This window comes from Canis lupus, chromosome 23 (assembly GCF_048164855.1).
Source record: "Canis lupus baileyi chromosome 23, mCanLup2.hap1, whole genome shotgun sequence".
In the NCBI taxonomy this organism is placed as follows: domain Eukaryota; kingdom Metazoa; phylum Chordata; class Mammalia; order Carnivora; family Canidae; genus Canis; species Canis lupus.
Window position 1 is genome coordinate 41,488,917 of NC_132860.1, and position 25,863 is coordinate 41,514,779.

Genomic DNA, 25,863 nt, shown 5'->3' on the forward strand with positions numbered 1-25,863 from the left:
TAAAAATCATTTTAAAAAAGGAAAATAATTTAAAATAAAATCAGTTGACAGTAAAAATAATAAAATGGATAAAGAAAATTAAGATAGGTCCAAAACCAAGCTGTTATAGATGGCAAGCATGAATGTATATTTATATACACACTTAAGATTTTTGTGTATTTTTTGGTCTTAATGTTTGGGGACTATTTATGTCCCTTCATAAAGAGTAGATCTTTGAGATAAGGCAAGAATATTTTAAAGGAAAGTATTCCTTTCCCAAAAAACAGTGGTGAGGGCTTGCCACGTAGTTCAGCAATTCATTCCAAAATCCAGAAAGATTTCTGCCATGTGCAAACTAGACATCTACATAAAAAGAGACTATCTCCTCTACTTTGAAAGTTAGTCCAGTAACAAGATGCCTCAGCCACAGAGGCAGAGACTATAAGAATTCCATAATCTTAAGCATGTTGATAAAAAATATTTTATTTTAATATGATTAAAGTTTTTGCAGGCAAGTTTGAAAGCAATTCTCATAACCAAATATATATCAGGCAACTAAAACCTAACCACCACAGTGGCTGGTCATACATATGATCCAATAGTGATCACCACATTAATTACCTTCTAGTTAAATCCATGCTCGCTTGGGATATGCATAGGTTCCAGTTGCTAAATATATTTCATTTTTTCTTTTTTGCATTTTACTTACAAAAGTAAGTAAAAATTTCTATAAGATAACTTTGTTGGTTGCCTAGCCAACAGGCATACGCCTTTCTGACCCACTTCTTGTACAAAACAACCTTAATTTTGTTGGGGTGTTAATTTCCTCCAAAAAGCTTGGACTTCAGGAGTTTGATTCAGTGTGTGGCTGCATAGGTAAGTCATGATTGGTCTGAAGAATCAATTAGTAATGTGACTAGCCAGTGATTGGTTTAACAAAGGGCAGTTCACTAAACTCTTCTACTTTTATTATTCCATTTAAGTGTCAAAACCATCCCATTATGATTTCTTGTCCAAAATCACTCTGGTACTAAATGCTGGAGCCAGAACTCCCACCTTTGACTCAAAATCAGCAAGCTATTACTCTCCAAGATACAAGAGGGGGGGAAAAAAAAACAATCTTTTGACTTCTAGGCAACTATCATAATTCAACCAACAAGCATTTTCTGTTAAGTTCACAGTTGCAGGAAGAATCTGTCAGTTTGAGGATATAAAACAGCTTGTTGGTTAGTAAAACAACATCCCTATAAGAGGTAATAAAAAATTAAGGGGGAGGGTTCCTGGGTGGCTCAGTCAGTTAAGCATCTGCTTTAGGCCCAGGTCATGATCCCGTGGTCCTGAGATCTAGTTGGGCACTGGGCTCCTTGCTCAGCTGGGAAGCCTACTTCTCCCTCTCCCTTTACCCCTCCCTACACTTGTGCTCAGGCACTCTCATCTCTCCCTCTTTCTCTCAAATAAATAAATAAACTGTGAAAAAAAAGAGATAATACATTTTTTAAAAAATTGATTAAATGAAGACATTAATATAATGCCACAGATCTGTATGTCTCCTGTCCCTCATACATGATCCTGAAAAAAGCCTTAATCACAAAATGTTGATTAAAATGCACAAAAACGTTCACACATAAGCCATAGTCATGAAACTAAAATTTCTTCTTTGATGTTCGTATCTCAAACAGAATTCATCACTGAAACCAATTTCTGAATATATGAGAGTTAATAGGATTAAACTTTGTAAAATTGGACCAGATTTCAACAAGAATCCTCTCACGTGACTATACTAAGCTTTTTAATTTGCCCTTCTATCTTTACTACAGACACACCTACATTTAAAAACAATCATTAAGGAAGGAGAGTAGCAGTGTGTTCTCAGTCCTTGGGAACTATTATCATCATTCTTTTTCATAGTGAAAAGATATAACGATCATGGAATAACAATCAGCACCAGAAAACATATCATGTTTTTAAATTTTACTTTATATGAAACAACTCATTGCTAGACTAATGAAAGCACTAACCCTCTAATTTCTGCCTTTGCTGTACAGTTAACAGTGTCATTTTCTGCAAGCCCATTTACTATTACTATCTCTAACTTTTTGTCAGGAAACTGAGGTTTCAGAAATAATTGCCAACATTGAAATATGAGGTCTTTTTCAAATCATTCAATGCATTATCTACTTAGAAAAAGCTAAATTATTAAAAAATATAATGATCATTGCCCATGATATCTTGGTAGCCAATTTGACTTTGATCCAATTGCTTTCACCAAATCATCTGGCTTTTTTGTTCTTTTTTTTTTTTTTCAAATCCCATCTCCATTACAAAATTGAATAGAATCATTCACTGTTTCTTAAAGATTATATTTATTTGTTTGACAGGGAGAGAGAGAGAGCAGGCGAGAGCACAGCAGGGAGGAGGAGAGGGAAAGGGAAAAGCAGACTCCCAATGAGCAGGGAGCCCATCTCGGGCTGGATTCCAGAATGCTGAGATCATGACCTGAGCCTAAGGCAGAAGCTTAGTGACTGGGACACCCAGGCCCCAATCACATTTTGATCTCAAATGTCACCTTAAACTCTGAGGACTAAGGAGAAATTGAGCAGGATTGAAAGGATTTAGGTGGCCATGCTGAAGATGAGAAAATATCAGATGCTACAGCATGGGAAAGCACTGAAATTAACACCAAAGGGAAGGACCTACATTCAAACACCATATTGCAATATAGTCAGATGTGCAAGCGGGAATGGGAAAAGAATTTGGGGACCCAGAAACCCAGACAAAAATTTTCCATATGCATATTGTTTAAAAATAATTCCAAGGATGAATGAAAAACAGGAGGGTAATTTCATTAGATTGTCTTTGGAGAATGAGAAAGGGGTTATTCTAGTCAAGGCCAGAAAGGTGCATCCTCCCCTGGTCCTGCCTACTCCAGACCTAATCTGGGTGGAGCTTCAGGATCCAGTGTAAAGGCTTTGCAAAGGCAAAATAAGTTTGTTTAGCGGAGGCTTTTGAATTGGCTGGACTGTGGGAACTCAGAAAGCCTCAGCTGCCTTCTAGTACAGAGAGTCCAGAGCACACAGAACTGACCCAACTGGTTGGGTTTTCCTATAGGCATTGAGGAGACCAATTACACATTCACCAGGTGAGCATACACTTTTAAGTAAATAATTCTGACTTTTTTCTTGGCAAAATTAGTTAACTGTCAGCAGGCTTAAGACTTTCCCAAGCAAATGTATTATACCAAGGTACCAAAAATCCTGTAAGTTCCTCTAGTTTACTCTATCGAATTTTCATCTGTCCTTGTTTTGACATTTATAAATTTATATATTTGTGTCCTTTATATTATGTTCCTTGTGTATGAAAATTGGGATATCTAGAGGGAATGTAGATGTCATGTAGTTTTAGATTTGGTTTGGCCCTAAAACTGAAGGAAAGCCTCGTGTGGTTTTGGTCAAAGGCACTGAGGCTTCAAGATGCGGATCAGTTACCCAGAGGAAATCATAAATGTCCTCATATTCTCACTTGATCTTTGACATTTGAAGAGAGAAGTAGTTTAGTTCATCAGAAGGCATTCGTCCCATTGCACTGGGTCCCAGTGAATGCAAACAAATCAGGAACTTACCACAGGCTCGGGTCTCACTCATAAACAGACCACAGTGTGGCATAGACCTGGAGAAGCTCCCAGGTTTGTCTCACTATTTCCACCCTCAGCCGTGGACCTCTGACCTGCACTTGGAAGGTAGCCACAAGCAAGGCACCAGAGAGCAATGGGCCTTTCCCTTCCATTCATTTTGCATTTATTTTCTTTTTCCATTCTCCTGCCCTAGAACTTCTTTTTTTTTTTTTTAAGATTTTATTTTATTATTTGACAGAGACAGAGAGAGAGAGCACAAGCAGGGCAGTGGGGGGCAAAGGAAAAGGGAGAAACAGGCTTCCCGCTGAGCCAGTAATCTGACTCAGGGCTAGATCCCAGGAACCAGGGATCACGACCTGAGCCAAAGGCACACACAGACTCAACTGAGCCAAACACGCCCCCCACCTAGGACTTATATCTTAACTTGAGCCTCTTGAAACAGTGGCCACTTGTTGGTCTTGCTCAGTGCCAGGCTCTGGTGAGAAGGCAGGCTCGGGTTAGGAAGACAATTTTGAAAAACGCGAAGGGAGTATATGAAACGTAGACATGGGGGGATGCCTGGGTGGCTCAGTCAGTTCGGCGTCCCCACTCTTCGTTTTAGCCCAGGTCATGATCTCAGGATCTCAGGATCCTGAGCCCTATCTCAGTCTCCTCACTCAGCAGGGAGCCTGCTTGAAAGATTCTCTACCTCTGCCCCTCCCCCACTCTCTCTCTCTCTCTCTCTCTCTCCTCTCAAGTAAATAAATAAGTCTTTAAAAATGTAAACATAAATTTCAACTCAGAAGTAGCCAATTTTCTATCCGCATTGTTAAGGGCGGTTAAATTATTCAAGTGGGTTGTGATTTTCTCATTCATTTCTTTTTTCTCCTCAGAAAGCAGAGCTCTGCACAACTTCCCAAAACAACTCACGTGCGGAGTCTGAAGAGTGACGAAGTCTGACTCCTGCTGAGGTGTCTCAACTGCTAGAACTGTAAGGGGCCAAAGGCCTAGAAATCCTAGAAATGCCATCGCCTGGAGGCCAGATCACTGGTGCAAAGCAGATATTGTGAAGTTGCTGGAACGCGTGGAGACCAACCTTCCGTCCAACCACAGCCACACATTCAAAGCAACCCAGTCACAGGTGGACTGGGGAAAAGTGGCTTTTGAAGATTATTCTGGAGAAACGTGCAAACTCAAATGGTTACACATTTCTTAGCACATGAGAAAATTTCGCACATTGACCGAGTTAGTGCCGGAAGCTGGGAAGGTGTTGAAAGACCTGCAGAAGCACAAGCCACAAGAAACCCCCAGACTTGCCCAGACGCCCTGAGGCTCACCTTGGCTTCCTCAGGGAGGCGCGGCCCAGGAGCCCCAACAGTATCCAAGCTGAGGAACCAGGAGCTGACCAGGCGCCTGTCTGAGCAATACAGGGAGCTCCCGGAGCAGATAAGGCTCAAATAAGTGCAAGATTTCCCGAAGGAGAAAGGGGCGTCTGAGGAGAAACTGGCTCGGCTCCAGGCAGAGCACCCGCCCTCTTCCGGGCTCTAAGCAATTGCATGTAACCGGGAGGAGCCCACACAAAGCGGGAAGGAAGTTTCAGAGGCGTGTGCAGGACGTGAAGTCTCCCCCGGAAAACTCTTCTTCCCGGAGGGTGGGATTCCACGGGGGGCCCAAGAGGCCCCCATGAAGGGATATGAGAAGCCCCCGGGACTCGCGGGGGGGCGGGGAGAGCAGGTGCGGCCTGCGGAGCGCTCGGGGGAGCCCGGCGGCCGCAGCCGGTCCCCAGCCCCGGGAGGAGCTGCACGAGCAGCGCCGAGGAGCTGCAGCCCCAGGGCACGCCGGATCCGGGTCCTGCTCAAGAGGCCGGCGGGCTCCTGAAGAACATGCTGCCCACAGAGACCTGCCCTGTGCTAGGCGGAAACACGGGCATGAAGGGGGGCCCACCCCCAAGATCAGACCCACAGACCTGCAGTCCCTGTCCGCAGGGAGTCTGCAAGGGGGCTTGGACGGGAGTCCAGGCTCCAGGCTCCAGGCTCCAGGCTCCAGGCTCCAGAGACAGAATCCTCAGCGGCCACTGGGGGCAATTCTCATGCCTCAGGGGCATCAGGAGAAAATGAAGCAGCCAAGGAAGGCAGGAGGTCCTCGGACCCCAGCAGTGGGGATGCTGATGACTATTGTCGGTCTGAGCACAGTGGCCCCAGCTCATCTTCCTCAGGCGACTCCTCTGATTCAGACTCAGACTCCAGCTGACTTTGGTGGGACAGACCCATTCCCAGCAAGAGTCCAGGGCATCCACGCCAAAGGCAAGGGCTCTTCTCCCTCACCCTGTCCATTTCCTTCCGTTTTGTGCATATTGAACTCTTAGATCTCCGTGAGTCTTACTCCTATCAAAAAATGACAAGAGTGAAGTGAAGACAGAAATATTCCTTAAAATAATTGTTTTTAGTAAGGGGAGCATGTTGCTGGCTGTGATGGATATGGACACTCTGTTTCCAGAGTATGGCAAAGAGCCCAAAACCCTTAATATCATCAATGCTTGTGACTTTTTTTTTTATTTTAGAGACTAATATAACTTCGTGATTTTGCTGCTCTAATTTTGCTCTTATAACTTGGTTGACTAAGTGGAAAAATGTATTTTCTAAGAGTAGCCATGAGTTGATCATTGTCATTATATGAACAGTTTTCATTTTTCTATTTTTTCTACTTTTGTAAATGGTTCCTTTTTTCTGTGAATAAAATATTGAAAACAGAAAAGAACAATTTTTGTTTAATTTTTGAAAAACCTCATGATCATTTGAAAGAATGCCGCCATAGAATCAAGAGATGATGATTTGGAGCGCTGCTGCTCCTGGTGGTGTCTGCATTTATTCCTGGCAGAAGCCTGAACCCCTTTCTGCTGCTCCGGGTACAAGTGAGTCTCGGCTTTGACTTCCAGGATAGATGGATAAATGGTTGAATGGATGGATACGTAGATAGCTAGAAGGTTGATAGATGATAGATTAGACAGACAGCTAGATAGATAGACAGACAGCTAGATATGTATATATATATATATACATATATATATATATATACACATAGCTATATAGAAAGACACGGGCATAGAGGCGTACACTATTCTCTTCAGTTGGCCTTTCTGTGAATTCTTGTTTCAGTATCACATTGTTTTCATTATTTATTTTATTGGATGTTTGAAAATGTATTTAAGGCTAGTGTCTTCTGATTATACTCTTTTTTTCCTTGTGGATTCTTGGCTATTTCCATATTGTATTCTCATGAATATTTACATCATAGAAGTAGTTTATTGTTTTTATATGAAAACAATTAAAGTCTTAGATAACTAGATCTACCTTAGTGAATAATTATGAAGAGTTTTTTAGGTACATAAAATAGGTTTAGGTTTCGAAAATAAAGGCAATATTTTTCATTTTTATACCTTTAATTCCTTTCTCTTTCTGAATGTGTTGGGAATATCCAGAACAATGTTAAGCCATAGAGATATGTGCCTGTCTTGCTTCTATCATTCAAGCTAATAGGATTTGCAATGATTACAATTATGCTGACTATATACATTTGAAATAAACTATAACCTAATCAGATAATGCCTATTTACTTTTATTATTGTTCTTTTTAATCCATAATGTCTGGCGCTGTTTAAAAAAAAATCACTTTTCTTCTGTATCAGGGTAATTTTTCTTTGGCTATATTAACACTGGTAACTGGGTTACCGAGTTAATTAATATTAAGCCCACATCATATTCTGGAAAGAAACCCACTTTTTAAAAAATACTTTATTTAAATTCAATTTAGTTAACATATACTTTATTATTAGTTAGCAGGGTTGAATTTAGTGATTCATCTGTTGCATATAACACCCAGTGCTATTCACTTAAGCACCCTCCTTAACACCAATACCCTATCCGCCCCCCCCCCCCCATCTCCCTCCTAGCAACCCTGGGCTTGTTTCCTAGAATTCAGTATCTCTTACAGTTTGCTCCCTCTCTATTTTCATTTCATTTTAAAGAAACTCACTTTTTGATACTGTATTAAAGATGATCCAAAAAAAAAAACAAATAAAAATTTGTCTAAAGTTTAGGCATACTTTCAGCCTTTCTTAGGGACGTTTACACAAGCTTCTGGATATTTATTAATTTCACCAACTCTTTTTCATGATCTAGAATTGAATTAATTGTCTTCCAATGTGAGGGCAGTAAAGAAACAGGACTCTTTTTAAATTTTTTTAAATTTAAATTCAATCAATTAACATACAATGTATTATTAGTTTCAGAAATAGAGGTCAGTGCTCAATACATCTCATGCCCTTCTCAATGCCCTTCACCCAGTTACCCCATCCCCTCATCCCCTCTCCTCCAGCAACCCTCACTTTGTTTTCTATGATAAAGAGTCTCTGGCAGCCCAGGTGGCTCAGCGGTTTAGCACTGCCTTTGGCCCAGGGCATGATACTGGAGTCCCAGGATCGAGTCCCGCATGGGGCTCCTTGGATGTAGCCTGCTTCTCCCTCTGCCTGTGTCTCTCTCTCTCTCTCTCTCTCTGTCTCTCATGAATAAATAAATAAAATATTCATGGTTTGTCTCCCTCTCTGATTTCATCTTGTTTTATTTTTCCCTCTCTTCCTCTGAGCTCCTCTGTTTTGTTTCTTAAACTCCACATATGTGTGAATCATATGATAATCATCTTTCTCTGACTGACTTATTTTGCTTAGCATAGTGCCCTCTTGTTCCATCCATGTCACTGCAAATGGTAAGATTTCAGTTTTTTTGATAGTTGAATAATATCCCAATATAATATATATATTATAATGGAATATTATATATTATGCTATCAAGTGCATGGTATCTAAAACCCCAGAACAGGGGCAGGTATCCCTTCATGTCAGGGATGTTTGAACTGAGTCTCAAGGAGTTGGAAGTCAAAGGGAGGAAAGGAGATTGTGGAATTAGTTCCTACATTTACCACACTTATCCATTCATTGGGCATTCCTTTTCTTCAATTACCATAAAGTCGTGTTTTCCTTTCAGTCACTGTTTTCTCTGTCCTTGGGATCCGCATATTCTCACTGTGGTCTATATGGCTTTCCAGCATGCACTCATCATGTCCTGTGTTTTTATCTGCCATTCCTACACTGAGTCTATATATCTCTGCAAAACTCACATCACAAAGTTGATCTCATTGGCATCTCCATTAAAATTATCCTCTGAAACACCATTATTGAAGTATCAAAAACATAACCTATCCCAAAGCCAAAATCTGCTCCTGTCTTGAGCAAGGAAACCACCAAACACCCAAATGACAAAAATCTTCCCATTGTACATTCATTGGTGTTCCCCTGCCTCATCTCCACCAGCACAGAGAAAGCTATCCACCCTCTCCACACATAATTGTAAATGAGAGCCCCAGAAGGCCTGACAAGCTCTAATGGAATTCTCCTACATTATCTTGGCTAGTTCAATTTTCTTCAGGCTTTACCAGTTGTTACACACAGAATAAGCTATGAAGGACTCAGATATGGAACTGGGAACCACAGAGCAGCTCCAGCAGCTCCTCAGTGATTTAAAGTGCAAGCTTTGGGACCTGGGTAATGATTTAGGTAAGGCAGCCACCAGAGAAGTGTGGAGGAAGGGAACAAAAGGCAGAAAGATTTTATTTTGATCACTCGTTACTGGTGAAAAATACTACATGGAGGTGAGGAGATGCGTGGGGCAGGTCTTACTCTGTAGGGGGGAAGAGGATGCTGTGCAGTGGGTGGAACCCTCTCCCATTCCTCTACTGCAATATGGTGGGGAACTTGGGTCATTGCATCAGTCACAATGTGGACAGAGAAAGCTTGACATCCGAAGGTCTTCAAGGACAGGGTGGGGCTCAAACTTCTTCAGAGCAGAGGCTGTTTCCGTTGTTCATCCAGAGCTCTAGGATTAAAGGCAACTCTACGTTCTCTCTGAGCACTCCCCTCTGTGTATGAAAAAGACAGTGGGTGAGTGAAAGTGAGTGATCTGTAACGGGTTGCGTGATTTTCAAGAAAGTCATTTGAACCACCACTCAGACCTACGGAGGCAGCTGGGGCTCCGTGAGGCCCACGGGTCGCCGGTCCTGGAAGGAAGGATCCCTGTGTCCCCAAAGCTGAGGCTTCGCGGATCATCCCCTAAGCGCCTACAGGGCAGTGGAGGGCGCGGCCCCGCCTGTCTACACTCTCGGATTGCGAAGATACCAACTCACCCGGAACCCCCCCTGGTAAGGGACGCACCCCCCGCCCCGGTCCCGCAGCCGAGGCCCCTTTGCTCCCGACGTGGGGCGCTCGCTCCGCCGCGTGGCTCGTCCTGCTCGGCCGGGAACCTGCAGAGACGCCGAGGGATGTAGGCGCGGGCGGTGTGCGGGGAAAATCAAAAACGACAAAGGGGCAGCTAAGGGCCTCGGGGATAGATCCGGGGCGGGGGGAGAAAATAAGGGCCCGCAAGAGGGAGCCCCAGAGCGTGCGGGCCGGCGGGCCTGGCGCCCAGGGGGGTCGCCCCCGCTCCCAGCGTCGGGGACGCCCGGGACTCTGCGCACCTGCCCCGCGGGGCCTCCCTGGATGCTGAAGTCAGTGGTGACGCGGCAAAGGTGAGGGTGCTGACGCCCTCCGCCCGCCAGCCTGGGGCGTAGCTCAAGATCTCGAGGAAACCCAGGGGACCGCAGGAGGGGTGCAGTGGCGGGTGTCCCCACTCGGCGACGCCCCACACCGCCCCCCTCGGAGCCTCTGCGCGGGGCCGCGACACCAGCAGAAGGGGCGGCCCCGAAGCGCGCCCTGCCCCTCTGACGTGCCCTCGCTCCAGGTAGGACAGCGTCGCTGACCATTGCAGCGCTCACCTTTTAGGCGAGGAAGTGACTGGGCTTCGGGAGGATTGATTGCTCCTCCTCCTCGGCCCTTGGGACGCGGGACTCCAGATCCTGGATCGAGGATACAATGAAAGGATGGACAGAGAGAAGCAGACGGAGAGGTACGGTCACCCCGCTGGCAACGTTCTTGATGCAAATTCCCTGTCAAATACGGGGGAGAAAACGATTCCTCTAAGCCGTAGGGACAACAAAGTTGTCACACGGGGTAAAGGAGAACAGGGCTGTTCTCTAAGAGGTAGATGCAGGAGCTGGACCGTTCCGGCTTCTGACATTGCCGCTTGTTTCTTTTTTTTTTTTTTTTTTTTTAACTTTTTTTTTTTTTTTTTTTTTTATGATAGGCACACAGTGAGAGAGAGAGAGAGAGAGAGAGAGAGGCAGAGACACAGGCAGAGGGAGAAGCAGGCTCCATGCACTGGGAGCCCGACATGGGATTCGATCCCGGATATCCAGGATCGCGCCCTGGGCCAAAGGCAGGCGCCAAACCGCTGCGCCACCCAGGGATCCCTGCCGCTTGTTTCTAAGAGTCACAAGGCTCTGCTTAAAATACACCTGCTAGGAGGGAAGTTTCATCTCCTTCAGCAAAATGCTGAAGAGCTGACAAAGACCAGATCAGAGAGAGAAAGAAGAGAGAACCATACATTATAATAGGACAGGAGAAAAAGGAAAATTGCAGACACAACAATAACCATCCAAACCTTCCTCACAAGTCTTCACAGACTGCCGCTGTCGGTAGCACGCAGGGTTTTTCCTGCACAGTTCCTGGAAAAGTTGCAAAATTGCTCTTAACTTCTAGGACATGCTTCCCTCTGGCCAGCATCCTCCTTTTTACAAAAATGTATTTTTCGAACTTGAAAACTGCAAAAAGCCCAGAATCTGGTACAAGTCCTCAAATGCTAATACGCCTGCTATCTGTTCTTTGCATTTTTTTTCTGTTTTCATCCTTTTATTCCCTCTGTATATTTCTTTTATATTCTTATAGATTTTTACCATAGTAGCATGCTTTTTGTTAGCTTTTTTGATGCATAATTTGCATATAATATCATTTACCAACTTTAAGCTTACAATTTAATGCTTTGACAAATTAATAGTCATGTTAAAAAGTAAATCACAAGCCAACTAATATTATGGGTAACATCTAAAGATTATTATCACTTAAAAAAGAATATACTTATGAAATTGGCTTGAAGACTTCATATTTAATAAGGAAAATAAATGTGTATCACAGAAGAACAAAATAATTAGAAGAGATCTGTTGAGCTAACTTCCCAAGTCTTAGAAAATGCTGTTCACTGAATGTAATTCAGTGTCTCCCCCCGCCCCTTTTTTAATTTAATGGATAATATGAGGAAAATAATGCCCTCAGAGGTCTCTGGAATCCATTAAGTAGGAAACCATGAAGGAATATTTAGAAGCATAGTGAAAGTTTATAGTTCCTCATTTCTGATCCAAGAATATACCTTCCTGCCCAGAGGTCTCTAAATTTTATGAATTTTATGAATTTTATGAATTTTACCATGTGGTAAAGATATTGTCAAAGAAAGTTGTATTTCATAACACAAAGTAAATATATTCTCACATTCAACCCCCAGTATTGCCTACCCTACCCCAACTCTAACCTCTTCTCCCATAGAGGTAACCTCATCTTGGTAATTAATATATCCTGGTTCTAATTATTGTATTTTTTGAAATTTATGTAAATGCAGTCACATAGCACATGTTCTTCTGTGTGTGATCTCATTTGTTTAAAATTATGTTGGTGAGACTTATCCCTGCTGCTGTACATAGCAATTGTTATTATTTTGTTTCATAGTATTCCATGATATGAGTATATCATCATTTACTCATTCTGCTGTTGATGAATATGTTCACTTCCAATCTGGGTAAACATAAATACTGCTGCCATGAAGACATCATGCACATCATTTTGAATCATATGTGTGCATTGCTATTGAAGTAGTTGGGCCATAATGCATGTTATGCCTAACAAAGAGTTTGCCAAATTGAATGCCAATTTACATGCTTTTCAGCAACAGATGATTATGTTATTCCCTCTGTTTTTAAATTTTTTTGCAAATACTTGCCATCCCCTGTTTTGATATTTTTGTCATTTTGTGGTTTACATTGTGGTTGTAATCTGCCCCTGCCTGATACCAAATGCACTGAAAACTTTTTCATAGGGTTATCAGCCACTTGGATTTTCTTGTATGGTGAACTGCCTGTTCATATCATCTCTCTCCTCATTTTTCAAACAAGTTGACTTGTGTTTTTCTTATTGACTTTTAGATTCTCTTTCTTCTTTGTGGAGTCATTTGTTGGATGTAAGCATGTCAAATATGTTCTCCTATTATTGCCTTTCATTTGCAATGGTGTCTCAACACACAAATGTTATTTTCAAGCATTTTAATTCATTTTACTTTATGTTTAGTGACCTATACGTCATACTTCGGAAAAAGTTTCTCTGAGATTATATACACCTAAATTTTTCTTAGGCCTTTATTTTTTGTTTAATTATTCTCCTTCACGATGAAAACTGCAATAGTGAGGAAGGAAATCTATGCCATGACACAAGGGTTAATATTCATTTTTTTTCTAACTTTACAACCACAATTATCTCAGAATTACCCTTACTCTTTCATACTTTACAAATTATTGCATGACATTAATAGAGAATATTTACTTCTATGTTGGGAATTACAATGAAAATACTGGACTAGAGATCAAATTACACTCAAAAAATGAATTATTAAACCTGGGCATGATGGATAAGTGGGATTTAGTTAGAAAGAAGTAAGTAAAATATTTCCAGATGACACAAGTCTGTTTGGGGAGAAAAAGATGCCTTTCATATTTATATTAGATATTAAACACCATTAAGATATTGATGCTTTTTAAAAACCTATTTGTAGTTGAGAAATTAAGATGAGAACCACTGTACATATTCTATGCATTATATCATAGATTATGATCTTCATTATAATTAAGTAAACAAATCTCAAATACATACCTTTACACCACTGCCATACATAATATAAAATGGTGCTTTTATTAGAGAGAACCAAAAGACAATCAGATATCATCTATTCATGTCTTGTTCAAAATTGCACAAGGAGTACAGGTTTCTCAAATTTCTTTCTTATTCCTGATTTGTCCCTGGTCAAATGTGATGATGGCAAAGATAGGCATGAGATGTACAGAAAAGGACCAAGATGAGTTATTATGTATAAGGGAATTTGGGCAACATTTGCAAAGCTCATAGGAATGCTCCTGTGCTGCAAATAGGTTTTGACACCTATTGATAAAAGTGGTTTTGGGGAAAGAGATTTAATGAGTGTTCTACTTAATATAACCAAGAAGAAAAAAATCCCTCTCCTTAAGTAGCAGGTAATTCTGACACCCATCAAATTCCAGGAGGCTAGTCCAGACCTTCTATGAATTGCCATCCACCCCATGTCCTTATCCTTGGAGACTCCACCCTATTCCAAAGGTACCAGAGGTGTCAGGGGGCCTCTTCTATGACAGCACTGTGTGGCTAGAGAGAGTTATGACAGCTTTGTTTTCAGATCATTTATCAAACATCTTTTAGTTAAACATCATGTTGATTCTGTACTATAAAACAACAAATTGTTATTTTCATCATTTTGTTATGTTTTGGTTGCTCTTCTTTGACATAAATACTTGACAAAAGAAAGAATGTAAATTTATCGTAAATAATTTTCAAAAAAGCAGCAGATTTAGAAGATGGTTGAAGGTGGAAGTAGAGTGAAGATATTGAGGATATTTTAAAATAAATCGAGAGTGAGCAGTCTATAATAAATTTCATTGTTTTGCCCACTAGATATTTAGAAATACCAATTTGGAACATGGAGGTTATCTTCTGTTAGGAAATTTGAGTTGTAGAATTGTAGTCGAAGCCATAGGGATGTGGAGCTCATGTGGAGGCATGCAAAGCACACTTAAGAGAATCACAATCTAACAAGGATGCTGATAAAGGAGTCTAGATGAATAAAGGACAATAGGAACAAGAATAAAGTGGAGCCAGAAGGGTAAACACAAAAAGGCCAGGGGGCCTAGTGGAGTGTTCACATACTCAGGAGGTCCTCCTGGTCCTCCCTCCTTCCCCCTCCTCCAGCACACTCTTCCCAATCTCGCCTCTTTTGAAAGTCATACTCTTAGTTCCCAGGAAAATTAAAATCACCTTAATTTGGGGCACAGGAAAATCCTCCATTTATATTTTGTCTTCCTAAATCATTAGGAGGAAGATCTGAGAATCCTCACTCTGGAGACTGAGGCCATCACTAACTATAGTACCTCTCAGCATAAGAAGCCATTTGAGAAGATCTAATCAGGGATGCCTGGGTGGCTCAGCAGTTGAGCATCTGCCTTTGGCTCATCAAGTCCCATATCGGGCTCCTTGCATGGAGTCTGCTTCTCCTGTCTCTGCCTCTCTCTGTGTCTCTCATGAATAAATAAATAAAATCTTTTTTAAAAAAAAAGAGAGAGAAGATCTAATCTGGGTCCATATAAATAATCAAAGTCATGAAAGTTTTTAACTAGGTGACTATGTCAGGAATTCTTATTGTTGAAAAATAGTCAATTGGAAAAAGAATGTGGCCTGATTTCTCTCCTATATAGAGTAAGACTTGTAACTCAAGAACACATCACCATAAATTACCTCATGGGAACGTGCATGAAAAAGAAAGAGTGGCAAGTTCTGTCCAAAATGACAGAGCCTGGGACACCTAGGTGGCTCAGTGGCTGAGCGTCTCCTTTTGGCTCTGAGCGTGATCATGGGATCCTTGTATCAAGTCCCGCATCAGGCTCCCGTCAGGGAGCCTGCTTCTCCCTCTGCCTATGTCTCTGCCTCTCTCTCTGTGTCTCTCATGAATAAACAAATAAACTTTAAACAAACAAACAAAACAAAAAACCAAAATCACAGAGCCTGGAAATGGGCTGCAGGACAGTTTCTATCTTGTCCTCCTTTTGAGCATATTTTTTGTAAGAACTTGATCATATTTCTACATTAGATTTTTTTTAAATAAAGAAAGAAATATTCTCTCTAGAATATGTAAAGTAAAAGAAATTTGTTATTTCTGACTGTCTTACATAAACAATTCCAGTCTCCCTATTCATGAGTTCATGGTACTCTCTACTTTTTGTAAAATGTTTAGATTTATTATTTGTATTTATTGTCTTTTTATCTTTTATTTAATTTAGATACATAGTTTGCACTGTACTTATTATGTTACCTTTTAAAATACTGAGCATTTCAGCTTTTGAGCAACAGCAATATGAATTTTCTTAAAAAAAAAATAAATGCCTCTGGGGGAACCTGGCCTTCACAGTCAGTTGGGCTACCAACTCTTGGTTTAGGCTGGGGTCTTGTTCTCTGGTCCTGAGATCAAGTCCTGCCTGGCTTAGTGCTGGGGTATGGAGTCTGCTTGAGATTCTCTCTCCTTCTCCCTTTGCTGCTCCTGATTGTGTGCTGGCTTTCTTTCTTCCTCTCTCTCTCTCTATCTCTCTTTCTCTCTCAAATAAATAAACAAATAAATAAATAAATAAATAAATAAATAAATAAATAAATCTTTAATAAAATAAAATAAATAAAAAGCAAATGCATCCAGTAAAAAATATTGAGTGGAGTTAAGGAACAATATTGAATTAAAGGTGCTAAATAAAGCCTTCAGACAGCCAGATCCAGCAAGAGTCCTGCAGGTAAATCCCAACAGCGTAGAAGTGGACTGCATCCAAGACTAGGGCAGGAGCAGAGGGACCCCTCAGAACCAGGTGACCCTGCAAATCTGTATTCTGTCAGCCCCCAGATGCTCCTTGGGTTCAAGGTGGCAGTTTAAGGACCAACATTTGAGTCCTTTGGGGTTAAGCAAGATCCCTGGGTCTGGCATCCTGGCAGCCAGAGTTCCAGGGCTGGAAGGAAGCCCATATTCTGGGTCTAAGTTCCCAAACTGGAGCAGCCTTTCTCCAAGGAGATTGGCTTTCCTAGAGAAATGGCATGTGTGTTGGTGTGGATGCAGTGGAGTGGGACTTGGAGTTTGTAGGGCCATCATCGGTAGGGTGGGCTCAGGACGTTGACCTCCTGAGTGTGTGGCCCCAGGAGGGGCTCTTGGGCCTGGCAGGGCTCCAGGCTCCCAGCAACTTGTGGAGTCCTGCCTGCTGTTCCTCCAGTGTGCTGGATCTGAAGTAGATCTGGTAAAAATTGTAGGTTCTGTTTGGCTAGGGTTCACTAGGAATCAGATGGTCTTTGATGGGAGTCGGGGCATGGTAATTGTTTTGGATGTTAAATGAGTTGCTCTCAAGGCCCACAGATCTTTTGACCAAAACACCCTGATGGTACCAAGGAGTACTGGCCTTCCCTTAGGACACTGGACTGGGATTGAGGTGGTTGGAGTGTCAGAACAGAAGCCAGTTTTGCTGCACTCTCTGCAGGAAGAGAGGACTGACTCCTGGGAACCAGGGACCAGGAAGCTTGAGAAACCATTGAACTAGTAGCGCCTTAACCCTGAGGGGTCAGCACACCCCTTCTGGGGTGCCTGCCCCTGATCCTTCCCAGGTGGTTCATTTCTCAGTGAGCCATGTGGTGACCCACCAGGGAGGTGCCCTGCTCAGCCCAGACACCAGGAGAAGATGCCAGGGATCACGGAGCAGCAAACGGTGGTACGGTGTTCCCAGCCTTTGTCTTCTTCCCTTTAGGTAAACACAACTGGGATTTCCTGATTTATTTATTTTTACTCAGAATATCATGCTGTTTAACTTCATATATTTCTTTTAATAATTTCTTTTAATAATTAATAATTACAATGCTAACCAACATGGGAAATAGGAAGAGATTACAGCACAAAATGCTGGTGACAATGTGGGGCAACAGGAACTTTCATTCATTGTTGGTGGAAGTACCACAGGGTACACCCACTTAGGAAGAGTGTGTGGTAGTTTCTTACAAAACTTTTATCATATAATGCAGCAATCTCTCTCTTGTTATTTACCCAAAGGGTAGAAAATTGAAGCCTAAAAAAAATTTCCACAACTTCATCCATAACCATTGAAACAGGGATGTAATAAGATGGTCTTCAATAGATTGAGATAAACCAAAGTATATCCGGGCAATGGAATATTATTCAGTGCAAAAAAGAAAGGAGCTATCAAGCCATAGAAAAACTTGAAGGAACCCTAAATTACATAGTGTTAAGTGAAAGAAGCCAATGTGAAGAGGCTACATACTCTCTGATGCCCAGTAGATAATATTCTGGAATGGCTAAACTGTGGAGACAGTAAAAAGATCAGTGGTTTCCAGAGGTTGAGGGGAGGGAGAGATGAATATGTGGAGTATAGTGGATTTTTAAGGCAGTAAAACTATTCTGTATATTATAATGGTGTATACATGTTATTTACATTTGTCCACACCCATAGAAGGTACAACACCAAGAGTGAACCCCACTGTAAACTATGGACTCTGGGTGCTAACAATGTGTCAATGTAGTTTCATTGATTATAACAAATGTACCACCCCGGGGCAGAGTGTTACTAGTGGGGGAGGCAAAGCACGTGTGAGAACAGAGATGTCCAGGAATCCCCTTATTCCCACTCAGTTTTGCTATGAACTTTAAACTGCCCTGGGCTTAGTCAACTAAGCAGCTGCCTTCTCAGGTCATGATCCCAGATCAGGCTTACTGCTCAGCGAGGAGTTTGCTTCTCCCTCTCTCCCTCCCCCACTCATGCTCACTCACTCTCTCTCTCTCAAACAAATAAAATCTTAATAAAAACCCTGCTCTAAAAAAATAATGTTTCTTTAAAAAATAAAAAAGAGGACAGCCTTAAGAAATAATGTGTCATGGTGGAAAAAAAAATCTGGTCTATTTACAATAGCACATTCAAGACAATGAGTTCCTTGAAGAAAACAGTGGTGTTTTCTTCTTTATAGTTAGTAGAAAAAAAAAATCCCCTTTTTTTCCACATGTTTTTTCAAAAATGCCTAACTACACAGTTATTTGTAAAAGTATCCAAAAAAGCCATTGTTAAATGACCACAATTTTCCACCCTGTATTGTGCATCTTAATTTACTATTTCCTGGGGATCCCTGGGTGACGCAGCGGTTTGGCACCTGCCTTTGGCCCAGGGCGCGATCCTGGAGACCCGGGATCGAATCCCACGTCGGGTTCCTGGTGCATGGAGCCTGCTTCTCCCTCTGCCTATATCTCTGCCTCTCTCTCTCTGTGACTATCATAAATAAATAAAAATTTAAAAAAAATAAAAAAAATTTACTATTTCCTTAAGAATGTTTGCCCCAAATAAGCAATCTAAGATATTTTTCATTCTTATTAGCAATCCAGAAACAAGTAGTTAATTTTTAAAATGCTAAAGCAATAGTATAGGAGGGAGATGGTGGAAGAGTAGGGGTCCTCAATGCACCTGGCCCCACAAACTTACCTAGATAACTTTCAAAACATCCTGAACACCTACGAATTCAACCTGAATTTTAAAGAGAGAACAGCTAGAATGCTACAGAAAGAAAAGCTTTCGCTCCTAACAAGGTAGGAAGGCTGAAAAAAATTTTTTAAAGAATCAAGTAGGGGAGGGGCCCCATGAGGAGCTAAGCTAAAGCCAGGTGGTGGTAGCCTCCAGGACAGGAAAGCCCAGGCCTGGAGAAGCAGGAACTTTTAAAATCCACACCGGAGTTTTCCATGAAGGAAAAGTGCTCAGCAGGGAAATCATGCCGCCAAGCACCCCCAAGCTGTGCAGATCAGCGTCCCCCCCCACTCTGGCCTAGAAGCACCTAGGCCAGTACAGACCAGGAGACTGTGGGTGGTTACTGGGGGAGCTGACTCCAGAGCTGGAGAGCTGGCAGCTGCCTTTGTTGATTTACCTCTTTGTTTCACCTCCTGAAACAGAAGAACAGGGGCCTCACGGGGTCAACAGCTCCCACTGAGCCCGGCACCTGGTGGGAGGCGGGGCAGCTCCCCCAGGTGCACACACCTGAGACTCAGCACAGCAGCTCCTCCCACAGAAGACTAGCTGGAAAGACAGGGGAAGAGCAAGTTCTTGACCAAGCAGTGCTGGAGAGCTCCAGGACTGAGGGAAAATAGTATATAGACCTAGAGGGCCCTCCTTTTTTTTCTTTTTCCATTACAACTCATTTTTGTATCAGACTAAAAGTTTCCAATATTTTTACTCTTTTCCCACCATAACTGCAAAATGTTACCAGCTCTTCATTTTTAAGTTTTTCATTTTTGGCTTCCATATTTCTATAATTACATGTCTAAGATATATTTTTCACTTCTGGATTCCCTTCAACATATTCAATTTAATCTTGGTAGACATACGAGATTTGAGATTTTTGTTTTTTCTGCCTCATTTTGTTTTACAATGGTGGAAGTTAGTGCCTTCTAAAACACAACCAACATACACCCAGAACCAAGTGGAACACTCTGTTGGTTCATTCTGTGAGATTATATTCTCTCTTCCTTCCCATTCTGCCCACCTCTTTTATCTTGTTTATGTTTTTGTGGTCAATGTTGGAGCTTTATATAAGTATTGCTGACTTATATAAATTTAGGATTGAGCATCTTCTAACTTACAAAACAAAATACACTCAGAACCAAGAGGATCACCCTCTAGGATCCCTCAGGTAGACTACATTCTCTCTTCACTACTACTTCCTCACCACCACCACCCCTTTTTTTTCTCTTTTTCCTCTTTACTTTTCTTTTCTTTTTTTATTCTTTCTTTTGGGTCTTTGGCTTTTTATTTTTACTACTTTGTTTTAAATTTTATTTTTCACTGTAGTGGTCCTTTTATTTTATTTTGTTCTGTTCTTCTCTTTCTTTTATTTTCTGGATTCTGACCTCTTTGAATAAACTAGTATGTATTTTACTTAGGTTATGGGTGATATTTTGGACTCAGCCCACTCATACAGCCACTCTGCACTGGACAAAATGAGTAGAATGAAGCATTCACCACCAAAGAAAGAACTGGAAACAGTTCTCTTTGCCACAGAGTTACAGAATTTGGATTTCAATATGATGCCAGAAATTCAATTCAGAAGTACAATCATAAAGCTACTGGTGGCTCTGGAAAAAGCATAAGACTCTAGAGACTTTGCTACTGCAGAATTGAGATCTAATCAGGCCAAAATTAAAAATAGATTAAATGAGATGCACTCTAAACTGGGTGTTATAACTGCTAGGGTTAATGAGGTGGAAGAGAGAGTGAATGACATAGAAGACAAGTTAATGGTAAGGAAGGAAGCTGAGGAAAAAAAGAGAAAAAGAATTAGTTGCCCACAAGGAGGAGCACTTGGGTGGCTCAGCAGTTGAGCATCTGCCTTTGGTTCAGGGCGTGATTCCAGAATTCCAGGATCAAGTCCCACATCAGGTTCCCTGCAGGGAGCCTGCTTCTCCCTCTGCCTGTCTCTGCCTCTCTGTGTCTCTCATTAATAAATAAATAAAATATTTTTTAAAAAGATCCCATGAGGAAAGGCTTAGGGAAATGATAGCTTGAAAAGGAAGAATATACATCTAATTGGGATTCCAGAAGAGAGAGAGAGAGAGAGAGAGAGAGAGAGAGAACCACAAACTATATTTGAAAAAATCATAGCTGAGAACTTCCCAAATCTGCTGAAGGAAATGGGCATTCAGATCCAAGAGATAGAGAGGACCCCCCCCCCCGCAAAAAAATCAATAAAAACTGTTCAACACCTTGACATTTAATAGTGAAACTTGAAAATTTCAAAGATAAAGAGAAAATTCTTAAAGCAGCTTGAGACAAGAAATTCTTAACTTATATGGGGAAAAATATCAGATTAACAGCAGACCTCTCCACAGAGACCTGACAAGCCAGAAAGGGCTGGCATGATATATGAAGAGTATTAAATGAGAAGAACATGCAGCCAAGAATACTATATCCAGCAGTGCTGTCATTCAGAATAGAAGGAGAGAAAAAGAGCTTCCAGGATAGGCAGAAGCTAAAATAATATGTGACCACCAAACTGGCTCTGTAAGAAATATTAAGGGGGACCCTGTAAAAGAAAGAGGGAACCTAAAGAAACAATCCACAAAAACAGGGACTGAATAGTTAATACAATGACACTACACTCATATCTTTCAATAGTTACTCTGAACATGAATGGGCTAAATGATCGCATCAAAAGACGCAAGGTATCAGACTGGATCCCACCTATATGCTGTCTGTAAGAGACTCATTTTAGACCTAAGGACACCTCCAGGCTGAAAATGAAGGGGTGGAGAACCATTTAGCATTCAAATGGTCCTCAAAAGAAGCTGAGGTAGCAATCCTCATATTAGATAATTTAAAGTTTATCCCAAAGACTGTAGTAAGAGATGAAAAGGAACATATCATACTTAAAAGGTATATCCAACAAGAAGACCTAGCAATCATGAATATTTATGCCTCTAATGTGGGAGCTGCCAAGTATATCAATCAGTAATAACCAAAGTAAAGAGATACTTAGATTACACACTAATAGTAGGAGACTTCAACAGGGCACTTTCTGCAAATGACAGATCTTCTAAGCAGAACATCACCAGAGAAACAAGAGCTTTAAATGATACACTAGACCAAATAGATTTCACAGATATATACAGAACTTTCCATCTGAATGCAACTGAATATACATACATTAGTCTCAAGTGCACATGGAACTTTCTCCAGAATAGACCACATACTGGATCACAAATCAGGTATCAACTGATACCAAAAGACTGGGATTATTCCCTGCATATTTTTAGACCACAATGCTTTGAAACTAGAACTCAATCACAAGAAGAAAATTGAAAGAAACTTAAACACATGGAGGTTAAAAAGCATCCTACTAAGAGATGAAAGGGTCAACTTGGAAATTAGAGAAGAATTAAAAAGATTGATGGAAACTAATGAAAATGAAGATACAACAGTTCAAAATCTTTGGGATACAGCAAAAGCAGTCCTAAAATGGAAATACATCACAATACAAGGATCCTTCAAAAAATTGGAAAAAACTCAAATACACAAGCTAACCTCACACCTAAAGGAACTGCAGAAAGAACAGCAAGTAAAACCTACACCAAGCAGAAGAAGAGAAATAATAAAGATTCAAGCAGAACTCAATGAAATAGACCAGAGGAACTATAGGACAGATCAACAAAATAAGAAGTTGGTTCTTTGAAAGCATTAATAAGATAGATAAACCCCCTAGTCAGCCTTATTAAAAAGAAAAAAGACTCAAATTAATAAAATCATGAATGAAAGAGGAGAGATCACAACCAATACCAAACGATTTTAAAAATGTACCATGATCAGCTATATGCCAACAAATTAGACAATCTAGAAGAAATGGATGCATTTATGGAAAACCACAAATTATCAAAACTGGAACAGAAAGAAATAGAAAACCTGAACCAGCCAATAACCAGCAAGGAAATTGAAGCAGTCATCAAAAACCTCCCAAGACACAAAATTCGAGGACCAGATGGCTCCCCAGGAGAATTCTATCAAACGTTTAAAGAAGAAATAATGCTTATTCTACTAAAGCTGTTTCAAAGGATAGAAAGGGATGGAATACTTCCAAACTCATTTTATGAGGCCAGCATCACTTTGATTCCAAAACCAGACAAAGACCCCACCAAAAAGCAGAATTATAGGCCAGTATCCCTAATAAATATGGATGCAAAAATTCTCAACAAGATATTAGCCAATAAGATCCAACAGTACATTAAGAGGATTATTCACCATGACCAAGTGGTATTTATCCCAGGGATGCAAGGGTGGTTCAGCACTCATAAAATGATCAGCGTGATAGATCACTACAGAGGAAAAAACAAGAACCATATGATCCTCTCAATAGATGCAGAGAAAGCATTTGACAAAATACAGCATCCATTCCTGATTAAAACTCTTCGAAGTGTAGGGATAGAGGGAATATTCCTCAATATCTTAAAAACCATTTATGAAAAGCCCACAGTGAATATCATTCTCCATTGAGAAACACTGAGACCCTTTCCCCCAAGATCAGGAACAAGACAGGGATGTCCACTCTCATCACTGTTATTAAACATAGTACTAGAAGTCCTAGCCTCAACAATCAGACAACAAAAAGAAATGAAAGGCATTCAAATTGGTGAATAAGTCAAATGTTCTCTCTTTGCAGATGACATGATACTGTATGTAGACAACCCAAAGACTCCACCCCAAGATTGTTAGAACTCATACAGCAATTCAGCATGTGGCAGGATATAAAATCAATTCCCAGAAATCAGTGGTATTTCTCTACACTAACAATGAGACTGAAGAAAGAGAAATTAAGGAGTCAATCCCATTTACAATTGCACTCAAAAGCATAAGCTACCTAGGAATAAACCTAACCAAAGAGGTAAAGGATCTATACCCTAAAAACTACAGAACACTTCTGAAAGAAATTGAGGAAGACATAAAGAGGTGGAAAAACATTCCATGTTCATGGATTGGAAGAAATAAATATTGTGAAAATGTCAATGCTACCCAGGGCAATGTACACATTTAATGCAATCCCTATCAAAATACCATGGACTTTCTTCATAGAGTTGGAACAAATAATCTTAAGATTTGTATAGAATCAAAAAAGACCCCGAATAGCCAGAGGAATATTGAAAAAGAAAACCAATGTCAGGGGCATCACAATGCCAGATTTCAAGTTGTACTACAAAGCTGTGATCATCAAGACAGTATGATACTGGCACAAAAACAGATACATAGATCAGTGGAACAGAATAGAGAACCCAGAAGTGGGTACTCAACGCTATGGTCAACTAATATTTGACGAAGAAGGAAAGACTATCCACTGGAAAAAGGACAGTCTCTTCAATAAATGGTGTTGGGAAAATTGGACAGCCACGTGCAGGAGAATGAAACTGGACCATTCTCTTACACCAGACACAAAGATAAACTCAAAATAGTTGAAAGATCTAAATGTGAGACAAGAATCTTATCAAAATACTAGAGAAGAACACAGACAACAACCTTTTTGAACTTGGCCACAGCAACTTCTCACAAGATACATCTATGAAGACAAGGGAAACAAAAGCAAAAATGAACTATTGGGACTTAATCAAGATAAAAAGCTTCTGCACAGCAAAAGAAACTGTCCACAAATCTGAAAGACAACCTATAGAATGGGAGAAGATATTTGCAAATGACCTATCAGATAAAGGGTTAGTATCCAACATCTATAAAGAATTTATTGAACTCAACACCCAGAAAACAAAAAATCCAATCATAAATGGGTAGAAGACATGAACAGACATTTCACCAAAGAAGACATACGCATGGCCAATAAACACATGAGAAAATGCTCCGCATCACTTGCCATCAGGGAAATACAAATCAAAATCACAATGAGATACCACCCCACACCAGTAAGAATGGTGAAACTTAACAAGATAGGAAACAACCAATGTTGGAAAGGATGGGGAGAAGGAGGAACCCTCTTGCACTGTTGGTGGAAATGCAAACTGGTGCAGCCACTCTGGAAAAGTGTGGAGTTTTCTCAAGAAGTTAAAAATAGAGCTACCCTATGACCCAGCAATTGCACTATTGGGGATTTACCCCAAATATACTGATATAGTGAAACACCGGGACACCTGAACCCCAATGTTCATAGCAGCAATGTCCACAATAGCCAAACTGTGGAAGGAGACTTGATGTCCTTTGACAGATGAATGGATAAAGAAGATGTGGTCTATGTATACGATGGAATAGTACTCAGCCATCAGAAAGGATGAATACCCACCATTTGCTTTGGATGGAACTGGAGGGTATCATGCTGAGTGAAGTAATCAATCGGAGAAGGACAATCATCACATGGTTCACTCATACAGGGAATATAAGAAATAGTGAAAGGAATTATAAGGGAAAGGAGGCTACTGAGTGGGCAAAATTAGAGAGGGAGACAAACCATGAGAGACTCCCTAACTGTGGGAAATGAACAAAGTGTTGTCAAAGGGGAGGGAGGTGGGCGGGGAGTTGGGGTAACTGGGTGCTGGGCGCTGAGGAGGGCACTTGATAGGAGGAGCGCTGGGTGTTACATTATATGTTGGTAAGTTGAACTTCAATGAAAACAAATTTTAAAAAAGAAAAAAATAAATAAAACAATAGTACAAATAATAAAATGAGAAAATCCATTTTCTTTTAATTAAAAAATATGTTTAATAGTAATACTACTTACAAAAATAAAAGGAGACTTCCACTTCTGGTTATGATGTAATAATAATTTATCAGGCTCATAAGATGCAAAACTGTACAGCTAGAAGCACAGATAAAATATACAGAAACAATAGTAGACTTTCAGGAAAATAATTTTGTTCAGAAAAGGAAATTACAAAAAACATGATGGATTCTATTTG

The 25,863-nt window shown here is 40.8% G+C and overlaps 1 long non-coding RNA gene across 2 annotated transcripts in view; it reads right to left on the reverse strand.

The window, feature by feature from the left end:
- LOC140615140 (uncharacterized) overlaps positions 1 to 25,863 on the reverse strand; it is a 45,116-nt gene that overhangs the window by 1,465 nt on the left and 17,788 nt on the right. The window contains exons 3-4 of one of the 2 annotated variants that reach the window (XR_012015804.1): positions 10,451 to 10,621; positions 9,321 to 9,559 (exon numbers count right to left, since the gene is read on the reverse strand). The exons of the other annotated variant lie outside the window; for it this stretch is intronic. This is a non-coding gene — a long non-coding RNA (uncharacterized lncRNA). The remainder of the gene's footprint in view (positions 1 to 9,320; positions 9,560 to 10,450; positions 10,622 to 25,863) is intronic. 2 annotated transcript variants of the gene reach the window in all.